General features: G+C 50.9%; 1 protein-coding gene across 2 annotated transcripts in view; it reads left to right on the forward strand.

The window, feature by feature from the left end:
* Positions 1-16,085, forward strand: part of LOC120386920 (discoidin domain-containing receptor 2-like) — a 146,001-nt gene that overhangs the window by 12,904 nt on the left and 117,012 nt on the right. The gene's annotated exons all lie outside the window — the stretch shown is intronic.

Consider the following 16,085-nt stretch of genomic DNA (forward strand, 5'->3'; position numbering starts at 1 on the left):
ATAGGGTCCACAATAAGGAAACGGTTGAGATCCTCTCTTATGAAGTTCTGTGACCACATAGCTTGCAGGAGCGTCTGTGCGTTGTTCAACTCGTCCATTAGCTTAACTGAAACGATTTACATTTCTCAAAGAAGAAACAATTTCCTCTCCAATTAACAGCCCACTTCTGGGATCCCCACAAGGGTCCCTTTCAGATAGGTCACCAGCAGGTTAAGGTTTCCCATGTGTCTCTTTCTTTGTCCTTTGCTGATCAGATTTTAATGACTGTGCCATTAGAATGTCCCACGTGGCCCCGACTGCCTGGCCAGCGCCTAGGGAGAGAGCCGGGGCCTGTCTTCTTTACACCAGTGCGACTCAGGAGGCAATGGAGATACAAGAGAGAAACCAGCACAAGTGAGATCTGAACCAGGGCTAGGGACCTTGAGCTAGCCAGGATCCAAGCCATGTATGGTTGGCTTCTAGCCATTAAATCAAACATGAATTGTTCTCAGGAACCAAAGGGTAGCCACTCTAGTCTGTGGATGCGCAGGTGTATGCTTCACACGGGCAGCCCCACTGTGCAATCGGGCAGCGACTCTGCATTAGTAAAGGTTTCTGTGTAGTTTCCAAGAGGATGCCTCTGTAACTCAATCTGGAGGCGCTCTAGGGACTGGCACGTGACACTGAAATATACCTATAGCTTAGTGCAGATGGGGAAGAGGAATCCCAGAGCTGCTAAGGATCCAAAAGAATCCAGGCTCTGAAATTCACTCACTAGCTGCGTCTTGGAGCAGGGATCCGTGAAGGCGACTTGGCTCTCAGCGCTTGTCCTCTGTGCTTGGCAGGGCTGCAGAGCTGAGTTCTAATGACGGTGTGAAGGCGGCAGCGTTCTCTCTTTGTCTCTCCCTCTGCAGCCCAGCAAGGGACAATTGGCTGCTGCTCCCCAAGAGGAGATGATGGCATATAGAGAAAGCAAAGTTTCTTACCATGCGGCTCCCACAGATCCACCCCATGCTTCCTCTCTCCCTGCTTGGCTGTGCTGGGGAGACAGAAAACTGAGGAGAGACCTATTGTTTCTTAGCACAGAGGCTGCTGTCTGGGCTCCAGGCACAAGACCACAGAGGGTAGCTACTCTGCTTTGCAATGCCTGTAGGTGCTGGGATTCCCTGGAAGAAGCCAAAGGCTAAATGATACAGTACCGGGAAAGCACCATTTCCACATTTGCAAAGCAGGCCGTTGTTTCTGCTGCTCTGACGTTCCATAGACACTCGGGGCGTCTACACCCGCGGCTGGCCAGTATCAGCTGACTTGGGGGCTCTGGCTGCAGGGCTGTTTCACTGCAGTGTAGACATTCAGGTTCGGGCTGGGGCCCAGGCTCTAGGACCCTGTGAGGTGGATGGGCCCCAGAGCTGCCTGAGCCCAGAAGTCTACACTGCAATTAAACAGCTCTGCATACCCCGGTTGGGGTGCCCCATGAGCCCAAGTCAGCTGCTGCAGGTTTTTCATTGCAGCGTAGACATAGCCTGTGAGGCCACTGCTAACGCTTTGCTATGGAAATTCCCTCCTGCTTTGTTATTCTGAAACAGCTGGCGGAAGTGGATCCCAGGGCAATGCTTTTCCTTAGCGCAGAACCCTCCCCACCGAGCTCTTTTAACTCAAGCGACTGGCTTTGCTCTGGCCAATGGCACAGCCCTTCTCGCCTGCCCCCTGCACAAACCAACCCACAGTTGTTGGGTGACTGGCTTTAAAATGAGTGGGAGGGGCCCTAGGGGGATTTCAAAGGAGAGAAAACACATGTTCACTTGCGACTGCCCCTGCTCTGCACTGTCTGTGGCCAGGGGTCTTCACTAGGATGTGAAAAAAATGTTTCAGAAATGCTCCTGGCGGCCCAGCCAGTCACACACAGGGGTTTGGCAGGCACAGCCCGGCACTCATCTGGCAGCAGAAGGGAGCCCTGAGCAGCTGCAATGTGTGTCTTGCAGGGACTAGTGCTGGTGAAAGGTGGCAGCTGGGCCATGGTGGTGAATGGAGTCCTCTGTTTATCTGCAGGGAAGCAGTAGGGCAGGGTTTCCATGCACCCTGCCGTGCTAGCAGCCTCAGCCCTGAATGGGGTGGGGAGACTTCTTTTAAGGGCCCCAGGAGCAGGTCAGTTTCCATGGCCAAGTTGGGGTGGGGATCTCCCCCTTGGTGGGCAGTGCCCACAGAGAGAGGAAATGTTGCTCTACCCACAACAGGAGAATTTCTCTCTGGGTTGGGCTGAGAGTGTCTTCCCAGTTATCCCGAGAAACCCGTCAGACATGTTTGAAGGAGCAGTGCTGTGAGACCTCAGCAAACCCTTGCGTTCCAGGTCATGGAGGCTGTGCTCTTTCTGGTACCCATTCCCTGAATGGAGTCAGCAAAATCCCTCCAGAAAAGAGTGTGATTCTCTGACTGTGCAAGTTGTGGGGGCAGAAGATATACACTTGGACCCAGGTCTTTGCCAATGCTTGAGACTGGGTGAGAAGCAGAGGGGATGCCTGGAATTAGTGTATGGGTGTCATATGAGCACAAATGTCCTGTTGTACTTCACAGACTGTTTCAACATGCCAGGCAGCCTGTATTGCTTTCTGTAGTGTCTGGCAGGAGGCAGGATTGTCAGTTAACATTTCTGATGCTTCTGAATAACCTCAGCTTTCCACGTGGAGAAACTCACATCTATTTGAAAAACTGCAACAAGGAACTTTTCTTTTTCCAGACTGTCCAGTAGATGTTAATGGAGTTGCTGTCCCAATAGATACTCCAGGTGACCCAGGGTAGTGGTTCTCAATCAGGGTATCTATACCCCTGGGAGTACACAGATGTCTTCCAGGGGGTACATCCACTGACCATGCCAGTGCATGAGATTAGAATTCCCAATGGGCTCCAATCAGAATCTGATATTTGTTTCAGTGACATCACTTGTTTTCCATTAAGGCCATCTTCATCAGCTGTAAACGTTCTTGTGAGATGAGACAGTATACCTGATAGCATTCATCCTTGGCCCAGGCTTGATTGTCTTCCCTGGCACCATACATCTGTGCTTGTTTTGAATCCAAGTTACTCCAGAAGGGCTATCACTCTGAGTTTGCTTCATCTTTCTCTCTGTACAGAACCCTAACCAGAAAAATTGTCTGCGGGGAGAGAAGTGAATTTCCTTTTTCCCTCAAATATTATTGCTACCCTGATCCTGGGGAGAGCAGCGAGACCATGGAAGTACATGTAAGATCAAATGGCAGTGACTGAAATTGGCAAAAGAAAAGTGCTGCCATCCTTTGGCAAAACATGATGATTGTCCGGGAATGGAGAAATGGTGCTTTGATGACAAGCTTCCTTAGGACCTTCTGTAGCTCTGCCCTGTTTGTCCCTGATTCTTAGAGACTAGACATAGGATAAAGAGCACGTTGCAATGCGCCAATGTGAAGCAGATGATGGATGATTTCATTCATGTCATGGCTTTTCCGTGGGTTGCCGAGACTGGGAATGGGACAAAACTGGAACTGTGCAAGAACATCAGGAACAAAGCGTGCTCCCTCTGGGCAATGTCCAGTGAACTAATCTGATCAAAGCTATAGATGTCCCTTTTGCTCCCAAGTACCTGGCACCCGTTAGGGGGTCTAACCCCCAGGCTGGGAGATCTGCAGATAACTCGGGGGCAACAGAGGGCCGCTACTGATCCTGTACTTGGTCTAAACACCACTCGTCAAGAGGTATTTTGTCCTGTTGTACTTCACAGACTGCTTCAACTTGCCAGGCAGCCTGTATTGCTTTCTGTAGTGTCTGGCAGGAGGCAGGATTGTCAGTTAACGTTTCTGATGCTTTTGAATAGCCTCAGCTTCCCACGAGGAGAAACTCACGTCTATTTGAAAAACTGCAACAAGGAACGTTTTTTCTCCGGATTGTACAATAGACCTTAATGAGGCTGTTGTCCCAATAGATACTCCGGGTGACCCAGGGCAGTGATTCTCAACCAGTGTACTGTACCCTGGGGCTATGCAGAGGTCTTCCAGGGGGTACATCAGCTCATCTAGAGATTTGCCTAGTTTTACAACAGGCTACAGAAAAAGCACCAGTGAAGTCAGTGCAAACTAAAATTTCACACAGATAATGACTTGTTTATACTGCTTTATATGCTATACACTGAAATGTAAGTACAATATTTATATTCCAAATTATTTATTTTACAATTATGGTAAAAATGAGAAAGTCAGCAATTTTTCAGTACCAGCGTGCCCTGACACTTTTGTGGTTTTTATGTCTGATTTTGTAAGCAAGTAGTTTTTAAGTGAGGTGAAACTTGGGGGACAAATCAGACTCCTGAAAGGGGTACAGTAGTCTGGACAGGTTGAGAGACACTGACCCAGGCTACCCTCTGGTTCCCCTGCGTATGAAGCCCTACACTGGTGAACTGGACAGAAGCAAGGAACAGTTTAAATACCACCTGAGTAATGGTTGGATGACTGTGGAGTAGCATTGCCTGGTTGAAGGCAGGTGGAGGTGCCTGGTGACCAGCCTGGGCTGCTGTGAGAAATAAACTCCCTTGCATTAGATCTGCGTGTTGTATATTGCACAGCAGTTGTGAAACCACACGGGAAAGTAACTGCCTATGGCTGGGAATGGAAGGCGCAGAGGCACTTTGAGAGTAAGTCCTACTGTTCATAGCAGAGCAGTTAGAGGAGGGAAGCTTGGAGTATGTGTTGTGATGACAGGCCATAGTTTGTGTTTACTTAGGAAGGTCAAAGTGTATTTTTCCTGAATGAACTAATGGAACTGGATGAAATGCAGCCGCACGGGTAATGCCGCAGTAAATGTTTAGAGTGTTTTTTGGAACTGCTTGATTTGTGCTGTGAAAAACGCAGGGGTTGCTACTGATTAATCAGCAGGACCTGTGCTTGATTTTTCTGAAACCATGAAGACCTGTGGCAGTCCCATGGCTGCACTGGCAAAGCCTGCCTAGGTGCTTGACTAACCCATTTCTTTACTGGCAGCCAGTTATTACAGAAAACTTGAAGACCGTTCGGTCTGTTGCTTAAAATACTGTTGATGGTGTTAAAAACATAGTTCCTTTCCTCGTACTTAACTGCACTCTTGGTGTTAACAAATGTTTGTGATGGAAAGTTCTGGAGTTATTGAAGAATTGCTACAAAACCCTTTCAGTAGCTAAACATTCTCTGCAAAATAGATACTGAAAGTGATGGACCTTGGCCTGCATTGCTCAGAATAAAAAGGAATTGTAAGTGATTCCTGAGTTCAGCTGAATTAATTAGGGCTGCAATAGTAATATTATTATGCTCGCTCATTATTCCACTATTGTTACGATTGTCTTTAAACCCAATGTCTACAACGTCCAAAGGAAGATATTCCCTGTCCCTAATGCCTACCAGGTACTGTGGTTTGGATGAGGGATAATTTCCAGAGATGTAACCCAGACAAGACTAAGGTAATGATTGGAGTTTATGGAAGTACCCCAGAGAACTGATGGAGTTTATTCAGCTCCCTGAATTGGGGGGAAGGGGGGAGGGAATGGGAACGTGTCCAGTGTTCCCCCCCCCCCCTGCCACTTGTTACTGTCTGAAGGTCCTGTTGCCTCTCAGATACATTTGAGACTTGTCAGTTAACCAGTTTGTAATCCATTCAGTGTGTGCCATGTTAATTTTGTACTGTTCTAGTTTTTCAATCAAGGTGCCAAGTCAAATGCCCTATAGAACTCTAAGTACGTTACGTAGCACCTTTCTCAGCCAACCTTGTAATCGCCTCCAAAAAAGATATTGGGTTCATTTGACACAGTCTGTTTTCTACAAACCCATGTTGATGGGCATTAATTACATTACCCCCCCTTTAAGTCAAGTCCCATATCAGCTCCTCCATTATCTCCTCTGGGATCAACGTCAGTCTGACAGACTTACAATTCCCTGGTTGTTCCATTTCTTTTTTTTAAAATTGGTGCAACATTAGCTTTCTTTGAGTTTTTCTGGAACGTACCATTATAGCCTTCTTTCGTGATTGTGGGAATATGGCTTTGGGGGAATTTAGTAAAGTGGTCTTAAACAATTCCTAATTATCATTTTTATGTTCTTCCTACCAACTGTTGCCTCATGTGTGATGGTGGAGTCACATGAGGAGGCAGCGATAGTCTTGGGTTTAACTGAAGACGGCATCTTTAATCTCTTCTGGGGGCTTCCCGGGAGTCCTACAGTGAAGTACAGGCTGCTTAGGGGATGAGGTAGTTACCTTTGGGTGCCATTCTTGTCTAATAGTGACCCCACTGCCTGGTATATTGGCAAAGACAGCTACTCACGCAACTGCGGCCATGTCTACACTACAAATCTTGGTCGATGCAGATTATGTCGCTGTAAAGCTGCCGCAGTTAGTATATTGGTCGTGTGCATGCACACTTGGCTGCTTGTGTCAGCGCTCTGCATCCTTCTCAGGAGTTCTTGTGTTGATGCAAAGCGCAATGCACGGCCGATAGGTAGGTCAGTGTGCAGCTCGCCATCGTATGGTGCACACTGTCTTATGGGAAATGTTCACAGTGCGTGGTGGGGCAGAAGTGAATCATGCAAGAGTGACTGGGAGCATGGGGTCAAGTTCCATCATGCAACTTTCTCCAGCCCATAATGCCCAGTACCGGGTTTACAATGGCGCTGGGCCCACACTCAGAAGGGACCCTGGTGCCCGGACCATGGCCCCGTCCCCCCGAATCCACCTGCGCCCGGCCCCGGGGCCCCAACTGCCATTCACTCCTCTCTGCCCCCTAACTTCCTGCTCGCTCCTCTCCAACCCCCCTCATGCAAGTGATGGGCGGAGCCTCAGGGGAAGAGGCTGGGTGGAGGCTTGGGGTGGAGCAGGGGGCAGGGCCGTGGTTTGGGTGCCAGGGCCCACAAAAGATTAATCCAGCCCTGATAACGCCATCTATATCCTATAATTTTCACTTCTTTTTTAAATCCCCCAATCTTGCACAGCACATGTTGCTGTCTGCCATCTCCGACAGAAGCATGGCACCCACAGAGTTCCGCACTAGTGTCTTGAACATTGCAAACACAGGATGAACAATCCTCCGGTATTTGCAGAGTCAGAGTGAGGGGGGCATGGCTGTTTCTTTGAGGACAGTTTGCTGAGGGGCATAGCGAAAATCAAGGCACAGTTGTTGGTGCAGTTCACGGAGGAGATGCAGATGGTGGCGTGCCGTTTCTGGGCCCAAAAAATAAGCACATCATAATGCAGGTTTGGGATGACTTGCAGCGGCTGCAGAACTTTCGAATGTGAAGGCCACATTCCTGAATCTGTGTGCCGAGGTGGCCCCCGCCCTCCAGTGAAGAGAAAACCAGAATGTGAACTGCACTGACAGTGGAGAAGCGAGTGATGATCACACTGTGGAAACTTGCAACACCAGATGGCTACCGATCATGGGCAATCATTTTGGAGTTGGACAATCCACAGTGGGGGGCAGTTGTCATGCTAGTGTGTAGGGCCATTAATCATCTCCTGCTATGCAGGACTGTGACTCTGGGCAATGTGCAGGACGTAGTGGATGGCTTCGCAGCAGTGGGGTTCCCGAACTATGTTGGGGGCGAAGATGGTACGCCATCAGATAGAAAGGGCTGCCTTTCTGCGGTTATGCAAGTGTTGGTGGATCACTGGGAATGCTTCACTGATGTCCATGTGGGCTGGTCAGGAAAGGTCGACAGCACTTGCATCTTCTGAGAGCACAGGTCTTTTCAGAAAGCTGCAAGCAGGAGGTTACCACTGGTGATATTGAAATGCCACTGGTGATGCTAAGGGACACAGCTTACCCTTTCAGGAGCGGAGTGCAGAGTATCTCTATGACAGTCTCATCAGGCTCTCCCAGGAGGAGACAAAGAACATCCCTCTGTACATAAACTGCTCCCCACCTAAACCAACAGGGGAATGAAAAGCAGATGACTCTACCTCTGTTTGGTGTACTGCAACTTCTCATACAAATAAAACAATGAAAAGTCCATATTTCTGTCTGGCTCACTTGGGATTGGGCTGGGTGTCACCTTTACTGTGAAACATGTAAGGAAAAATGCCTGCACATGCTTACCCAGGATTCCCTCCTCCCCTTATGGGGCTTGTCCATGCTTGGCTGGCGGGACTGACTAGACCAGTGGAGTTCTGACAAGATCCTGGTAGGGCTGGTCCTCTCCCCCTGCGTCCTCGCTCTTCATGGCAGGGTTCTGTGTCTTGGGCTTCTCAGAGGTATCCATGGCGGTCTGCAGGGTGCTGGAGGGGTCTCTGCCAAATATAGCACGCAGCTTTCTGTGAAAGAGGCGAGTCTGTGGCTCAGCATCAGATTGATCGTTGGCTTCTCTGGCTTTGTGGTATGTGTGGTGCAGTTCCTTTGCTTTCATGTAGCACTGCTGTCAGACCCCTTCACCAGCATCCCCTGCGCCATCTGTTCATAGGTGTCCACGTTTCTGTGGCTGGTGTGTAGCTGTGCCTGCACAGCCTCGTCGCCCCACCGATCCAGGAGAGCCAGTATTTTCTGCGGACTCCAGGTGGGGGTGCACCCAGTGCATGGAGTTAGCATGGCCGGTCGGGCCATTGCACACAGCACAGGGGAGCTGGGAGGTGTGCTTGTCAAGCTGGGGGCAATCAAGAAAAGGCATTTCAAAAATATGCAGGAGTTTTAAAGAGGGGTAGGGCTTCCAGTCTCCATAACACCTGGGCAGTCGAGTTCACAGTTGTGGCCAGAGTGGTCATTGTGGGACAGTTGCTGGAGGACTGTTAGGGTGGACAGAGGTCACTCGGTGTCTACACTCGTACTGTGTCTATCTCAGTAGGTTGAGCATGGCCCCATGCTGTTGGGGGGAGGTGGGGTGCTTACGTTGGCCAGAGATAAATTTGAGTGTATTTGTACAAATAGGCCTGGTCTGTACTATGAGATTAGGTCAACGGAAGTTGCCTTGTATCAACCTAAGTGCCATCAGTTGTCCCTGAAGGTATTAAAGAAAACCAGGCTGTGGCTGGATTAAAATCAGGCCTTGCAACTGTAAGATCCTTGGCTGCTGGGTCCTTGTGTCCTCTTGGCTCAGCACAGCGCTGAACTCAACAGTCTTAATAGCTGACCCTAGGGAGAGAAGCCGCAGGAATGGATGGAAATTGCCAGGGCAGTGTTTACTTTCCTCTGATCTTTCTGTGCCTTGCCCCCCTCTCAGGGAATGGCCACAGATAAGGGCCATGGGGACTTTCAGCTTTGAGCGTGTGAGACTGCATGCGGGTGTGTGCACACGCACATATAAGTGTTACTTGTTCAGGTACATCCACAGCCCCATCTCCATAGTATCTGGGCACCTCCCAGGTATTTAAAGACCGAAATGGTAATAACCACCTCTCCATTCTTTCCCAACCTGACTGAGAATCAGCTTGAATAGATTTCTTTGTGTGTGTATGTGTGTGTGTGGTGAGTTGGTGTGTTGTGTGTTCATGCATGTGTGAAAGTGGTATTGGTGTGGGGAGGGGTTTGCAGTTGGGTCTCTGTGTGTTGGGGTTAGGGTGTGTGTGGACGGTGGTGATGGTGTGTGTCTGGCTTTGTTCTGTGGGGGGGTTGGCTCAGTGTATGAGAGAGTGAGTGCTTGATTGTGTGTCTCTGTGTGGTGTATGTGGATTGTGTAGTGTGTGTGTGTGTTTTGTGGAGGGATTGCAGTGTGTGTGTGTGTCTGAATGTTGTGCACATGTATGTTTCTTGTATGTGTACGAAAGAAGAGGGTTGGTCTGTGAGTGTGAGGGAGAGTTGGAGGGGGTGGTATTTGGGAGAGAAATGTTGTGTGGTGTTACTATGGGGGGAGTTGCTACTGGTGTTGGGGGACAGTTGGAGTTGATATCAGCTGGTGTATTGGGGTGTGTGTGTGTGTGTGTGTGGTGTTCAAAGACCTCCTGGTGGTGAAGAGAAGCTGCGCTGCTGAGAATTGCCTGGTGAGGCGAGGTCTCAGCCCTGGGGGTGTGGGTGCCGTAGTCTAGGGCTGGGTCCTGTGGTACATCTCCCTCCTGCACTCACCACCCTCCCCTGGTGGGTGACTGGTCCCTGGTCCCAGTGGAGTGCAGCTGCTGGGGCAGTTGTGGTCATGGCGAGAGGTGAGATCTCTCAGGGAGCCAGTGCCGAGCCCATGAGGGCTTTGGATATCAGCGCAGAGAACGTGAACTGGACTCTGTTCAGTGGGAAGCCAGTGCAGAGAGCAGAGCACCATGGTGATGTGCTCAGGGCAAGCTGCAATGCGGAGCCAACAGGCTGCTGCGTTGGGTTCTGGCTGGAGCTTTCCAGGGTGTGGGCAGGGCCGGTGCAAGGATGTTTCGCGCCCTAGGCAAAACTTCCACCTTGCGCCCTCCCCTGTCCCTGAGCCCCCGCCCTGAGCCCCCCCCGTGGCAGCTCCCCCCCTCCGTCCTGAGCACCCCCCCGTGGCAGCTCCCCATCCCCCACCCTCCGCCCTGAGGCACCTCCCCTGCTCCAGCTCACCCCTGGTCTGCGCACGAGCACCCCGAGCACGCCGTTGCTGCTTCACTTCTCCCACCTCCCAGGCTTGCGGCGCCTAAGCTGATTGGTGCCGCAAGCCTGGGAGGCGGGAGAAGTGAAGCAGCCACGGCGTGCTCAGGGAGGAGGCGGGGCAGGGGTGAGCTGGGGCGGGGAGTTCCCCTGCGTGCCGCCCCCCTCCCTTACTTGCTGCAGGCAGCCCTCCCCGCGCTCCCCTGCCCAGCTCCCTTTGCCTAAATGCCGGCGGCGACCAGGGCGACCGAAGATCCGGCCGCTGCGGTAGCTGCCAAAGAAAATGCCGCCCCCCAAATCCCAGCGCCCTAGGCCACCGCCTAGCTTGCCTAAATGGTTGCACCGGCCCTGGGTGTGGGGCTTTAAAAGCAGTTGAGCACTTCGGGCCTTTATGTCCTTCATTTCATCCTCTTGGCATTATCAGCTGACCAGCTCTGTGCTCTTTAGAGCGGGGCTCCCAGCTGTGAACTTGGGGGTCTAGGTTGGAGGTTGCGGTGGTGCATTAGCAGTACTCCTGGGGGCATTCTGCACCAAAACAATGCAAATTCTGCACATAATATTTTAAAAAATTCTGCAAATTTTATTTGTCAAAATAACACTACAAAACCACGCAGGATTTGTGATCCAGCAGTGTGTGCTCTGGCACTGGGGCCCTCCCCACATTTCCCCAAAGCTTTCACTGAGATCCTGACTAGTTTGGTCCCTAGACTAGTGTGGCTTTGGCAGACTGAAGAGCCCTGAAATGCTGGGAATTTCAGAGTTTCACAATGGATTTAGTTCCAGAGGAAGCCAAGGTGTCCGAGAGCTGAGTGCCAATCCTTGTCGGGAGCTGATGGGCTCCATTGCTGCTGTTCACAGCTCCTCCTCTGCTTCTGGACCTCACTAGTGACTGCACCACTCTCCCCTGCAGCAGTGGAGATGGCTGCCTGTGGGGTGGGCCTTGAAGTGAGATGCTGCCACACACTGAAAGCTGAGAGCTATGGAGACGGGAGTCTGGGAAAGGGAGAGACAGTTACAGAAGGCAAATACATCTCCTCATACCCTGCCTCCATCTCCTCATACCCTGCCTCCATGTCAGTGTAACTGACTCCAGCTCTAGCTGACATCCTGCCTGCAGCTCTGCAAGTTTGTTCTTACATAGTCTCTACATCACTTCCTAAAATGATGCAAGTTTGCACAGAAACTGGAGCCCTGGAAAACATGGACATAACCATAACATGAAGATCCAGCCAGGTACTGGCAAGCTGTCCTGTTGTCTGGGGTTAGGTGGGAGGAGAAATGGCTTTTAGTTGTGTAACCCCATTGGGGATGAGAGCAATTGAGGTTTAACAAAACCACTGAAAATTGTGCAGGCCACCAAATTCCCCAAAGACAGCTCTGCTTTCGTGCTTTCCTAGAAGCTTCCTTTAACAAGCTGATTTCTCAAGCTAATTGCTTGCAGATGAGATCATGGTGTGTTTTGTAGGAAAAGAATCTACACTTAGGCTCGTGAGCCAGAAAGATTTAATATACAAGTCACATGGCTGCTGTCCTCACGTTTGCAGTGTTGCTGTAGCCATGTTGGTCCCAGGGTATTTAGACAGAGAAGGTGGGTGAGGTCATAGTTTTTATTGGAACTATTTGTGTTGGTGAAAGAGAGCAGCTTTTGAGCTACACAGAGCTGTTCCTCCAATCTTGGAAAGGTAGGAACATCACAGCTAAATATAAGGTGGAACAGATTGTTTAGCACAGCGGCTCTCGAGCTTTTTTACTGGTAACCCCTTTCATATAGGCAGCCTCTGAGTGCAACCCCCCTTATAAATTAAAAACACTTTAAAATATATTTAACACCATTATAAATGCTGGAGGCAAAGCGGGGTTTGGGGTGGAGGCTGACAGCTCGCGACCCCCCATGTAATAACCTCGTGACCCCCTGAGGGGTCCTGACCCCCAGTTTGAGAACCCCTGGTTTAGCATCAGTAGTTAGCATCCATTGTTAGGGACCATTCAGGGTGAAGTGGCCACGTAACACATCTGCAGTCATAGCACAAAAAATGGAGAGTGTTGTTATAAACCATAAAATCCAGTGTCTTTATTAAGACCATGACTTTTAGTGTCTAGCAAAGTTATGGATTAAAGCTCCTGGACTCATCTTTTTCAAGTGTTGTTCAGGTTTCCTTTGAGGAGAAGTACTGAGAGGTCAGATACGGAGTGATCATTTTGTGACGTGTTCACCCATGGGTGGTAAGATGTTTTTGTCTCTTAGAATTTTTCTGTATGAGTTAATTCGAGAGCATAGTGATTGTCTGGTTTCACCCACATAGTTGATATTGGGGCAATTAGTGGTCTGGATAAGGCAGGGGCGGGCAAACTTTTTGGCCTGAGGGCTGCATTGGGTTTCATAAATTGTATGGAGGGCCGGTTAGGGGAGAGGGTTGTGGCCCAGCCCCCACCTCCTATCTCCCTCCGCCCCCAGGACTCTTGCCCCATCCAACCTCCCCCTGTACCCTGATGACCCCTCTGGGACCCCTGCCCAATCCACACACCCCTGCTCCCTGTCCCCTGACCACCCCCGGACCCCCATCGCCCCATCCAACCTCCCCCTGTACCCTGATGACTCCTCTGGGACCCCTGCCCAATCCACACACCCCCGCTCCCTGTCCCCTGACCACCCCCGGACCCCCATCGCCCCATCCAACCTCCTCCTGTACCCTGATGACCCCTCTGGGACCCCTGCCCAATCCACACCCCCCCGCTCCCTGTCCCCTGACCACCCCGGACCCCCATCGCCCCATCCAACCCCTCCTCTCATTCCTGACGGCTCCCCCCAGGACCCCTGCCCATCTAACCACCCCTTCTCCCTGTCCCCTGACTGCCCCCTGCTGCCTCATCCAACCTCCCCCTCTTTCCTGACTGCCCCCCGGGGACCCCTGCCCCCATTCAATCCCCTGTTCCTCCCCCGATCACCCCGACCCCTATCCACACCCCCGCCCCGACCACCAACCCAAACTCCCCTGCCCTCCATCTAACCCCCCATGCTCCCTGCCCCCTTACCGCGCTGCCTGGAGCACCGGTGGCTGGCGGTGCTGGAGCTGGGCCACGCCGCCACCACGCAGCACAGGAGCTCACAGCCCCGCCACCCAGAGCATGCGCCGGTGGTGGAGCGAGTGAGCTGAGGCTGCGGGGCAGGGGCCGGGGGCTAGCCTCCTGGGCTAGGAGCTCGGGCAGGATGGGCCCACGGGCCGTAGTTTGCCCACCTCTGGGATAAGGTATACCATGTTGTGACTGGCTGCCTCATTCAACTCAAGAAGTTGAAAGGTGTGTAGAGAACAAGACAGGTGACTGGCGGGAGAAAAAGAATGGGGGGTGGTGGTTGAATGCTACAGGATACTGTACCTGCAACAGGCTTCCTGCATGGTGGTGGAGAGGTGACTTTAACCCTCATGTCTGAAGGTGCCATTAACTGTTTTCCTTATATTTTGAGTGCCAAAATTGAGACAACTGGGGCCTCCCTTTCAGAAATGCTGAGCACTGGTAACTGCAACTGAATTCAGAGGCAGAGTGGTGGCTTCTCAGATTCACTAGCAGCCAGGCAGCGTGATCTGGAGGAACGAGCACAGGGTTGGGAGTCAGGAGATTCTGAGCATTCAGTTGGCTCTGCTACTGACTCACCGTTTAGCTTCAGGCAAATACCTTTGTATTCTTCGAGTAGATGCAGACGTGTGTGTGTGCCTGGTGTGCCAGAGCCGGAGACTTTTGCCTAGCAGAACCCTTAGCGGAGTGTTAGAGAGCTTATTCCTTCACTCTCACCCTTCCCTGGTCCTTCTCGCATGAACAGAGAGCAACAATACCCGAAGTCCGAAGGTGCAAACAATTCAGTGTTTATTGGGGTGAACTTCCAGCAAGCTTAAATTCAAGTTCCTTTTTCCTTATTTTCGAATCCCAACTTACTTCCTGTTTGTCCCTAATTTATATAGTAATATTCTCAGCTATACCTTAACCAATCATTCTACTAAAATTTACCTAACCAATCCTAACATATTGTAACATGATTAGCTAACCAATTATATCCCACCACCTTAATTAGTTTACACCCAGCAAAATTAATTATACAGCAGACAGAAACAATCACAGAACCAGACAGAGACCATGCAAATAAACATACAAAACAATACAGAAGTGAGGATTTCACAACTACATCTATACAGACAGAAGGGTTCTCCAGCTGTGTCTATTGAGTTCTTACCAGACAGAAAACTATCAAACTAAATTTCCTTTTACATGTTTTAGGCTCTTCTCTTTCTCTGGCGGTGATAGATCGAATCACCTTCCGAACAGCCCTAGATTGCCTGATTTCAATGTGACTAAACAGGGCCTCAGACTGTCACGGTGAGAGAAGGCCCTTACACAGATAGACAATGATTTTGATTCTTTCTTTTATACCTCTATAACTAGCTAAGTGATAAGAATACACCTAAATTCTTAAAGTAAGGGCCAGACAGGCTTGAACCCTTAGCGGAGCAGTTCTCATGCCTTGTGCCTGCGGCCCCTTCCCTGGCTATATGAGGTGGTGCTGCCCTGACCCCTCTCACTTTCATCTCAACACCCATGCCTGGAGTCAGTCCTCTGTGTGCTTGTAGTCTCATCACCTTGCATTTAGTCTTGGTCAGTTTTATTGTATATAGCTAGATGGGGTTAGTTAGCATTAGTTGCTATATAGCCTGCCTAGTGATGCCCTCACGGGGGTTTAAACAGTGCCCTTCTTGTGGAGGGGCGATCCCCGACAGCGACCCCCACATGCAGTGCTTGCTCTCTCTTGGCGAGACCCACTTTAAAGAGCACCAAAGAGGCGAAGAAGACGTTCTCTGTTGTCAGCGCCGAGGGAGAGGTCTCATAAGACCAATCGAGACCGCTCCAGGTCTCGGGCGAGTCCTCGACCTCCCCCAGGAAAAGCGTTGATTGGCACGGGACCGGCTCTGGGACGTGGGATGGCATGGGTACCTCTGACCCTTCCCCTGTACTATGTAGCTAGGTCAGAAACCCCGTACTGTTGACTCCAGTTCCAGCCTCAGGGCATCCATTGAATCTGGTACTGAGGAGGGCGATGCTGGTACTGTGACTATCCAATGTGTCGAAGTACCAGGCTACGGCAGACCTGCTCTGTCTTTCAGTTCCATCCTTACTGCTGGCTCTGGACTTTCTGAGGCGCGTGCCTTGGACAGCCCCTCCACTGGAGCATGCTGCTGAATCTTGTCTCTCAGCACCGCACCCCGACACTCCCTTCCCAGCAGTTGGGATGGAGCCGGTGCCAGAATTAGTATGGGGGATCTCTGTACCAGGACCCTCCTTGGCCCCACTGCAATTGATGCCACAGATGCTTCCATAGTGGCTTTCACCACCCTCAATGTTGGCGCACTCGGGTGCTCTGGTACCACTGTTTGCACTGGGGCCAGCACTGCCTGTGGCACCGGCATGTTTGGTAACAATGGTATCACCTTTATCAGGAGCATTGATTCCTGCCTCGTTCTGGGTGATGGACGAATTGGATCACTTGTTGGCTTCCTCGGAAATTACTCTGCCCATGTCTCCAAGGTATTGGGGTTCTTCTGCC

The sequence above is a fragment of the Mauremys reevesii genome, linkage group 19 (assembly GCF_016161935.1).
Source record: "Mauremys reevesii isolate NIE-2019 linkage group 19, ASM1616193v1, whole genome shotgun sequence".
In the NCBI taxonomy this organism is placed as follows: Eukaryota; Metazoa; Chordata; order Testudines; family Geoemydidae; genus Mauremys; species Mauremys reevesii.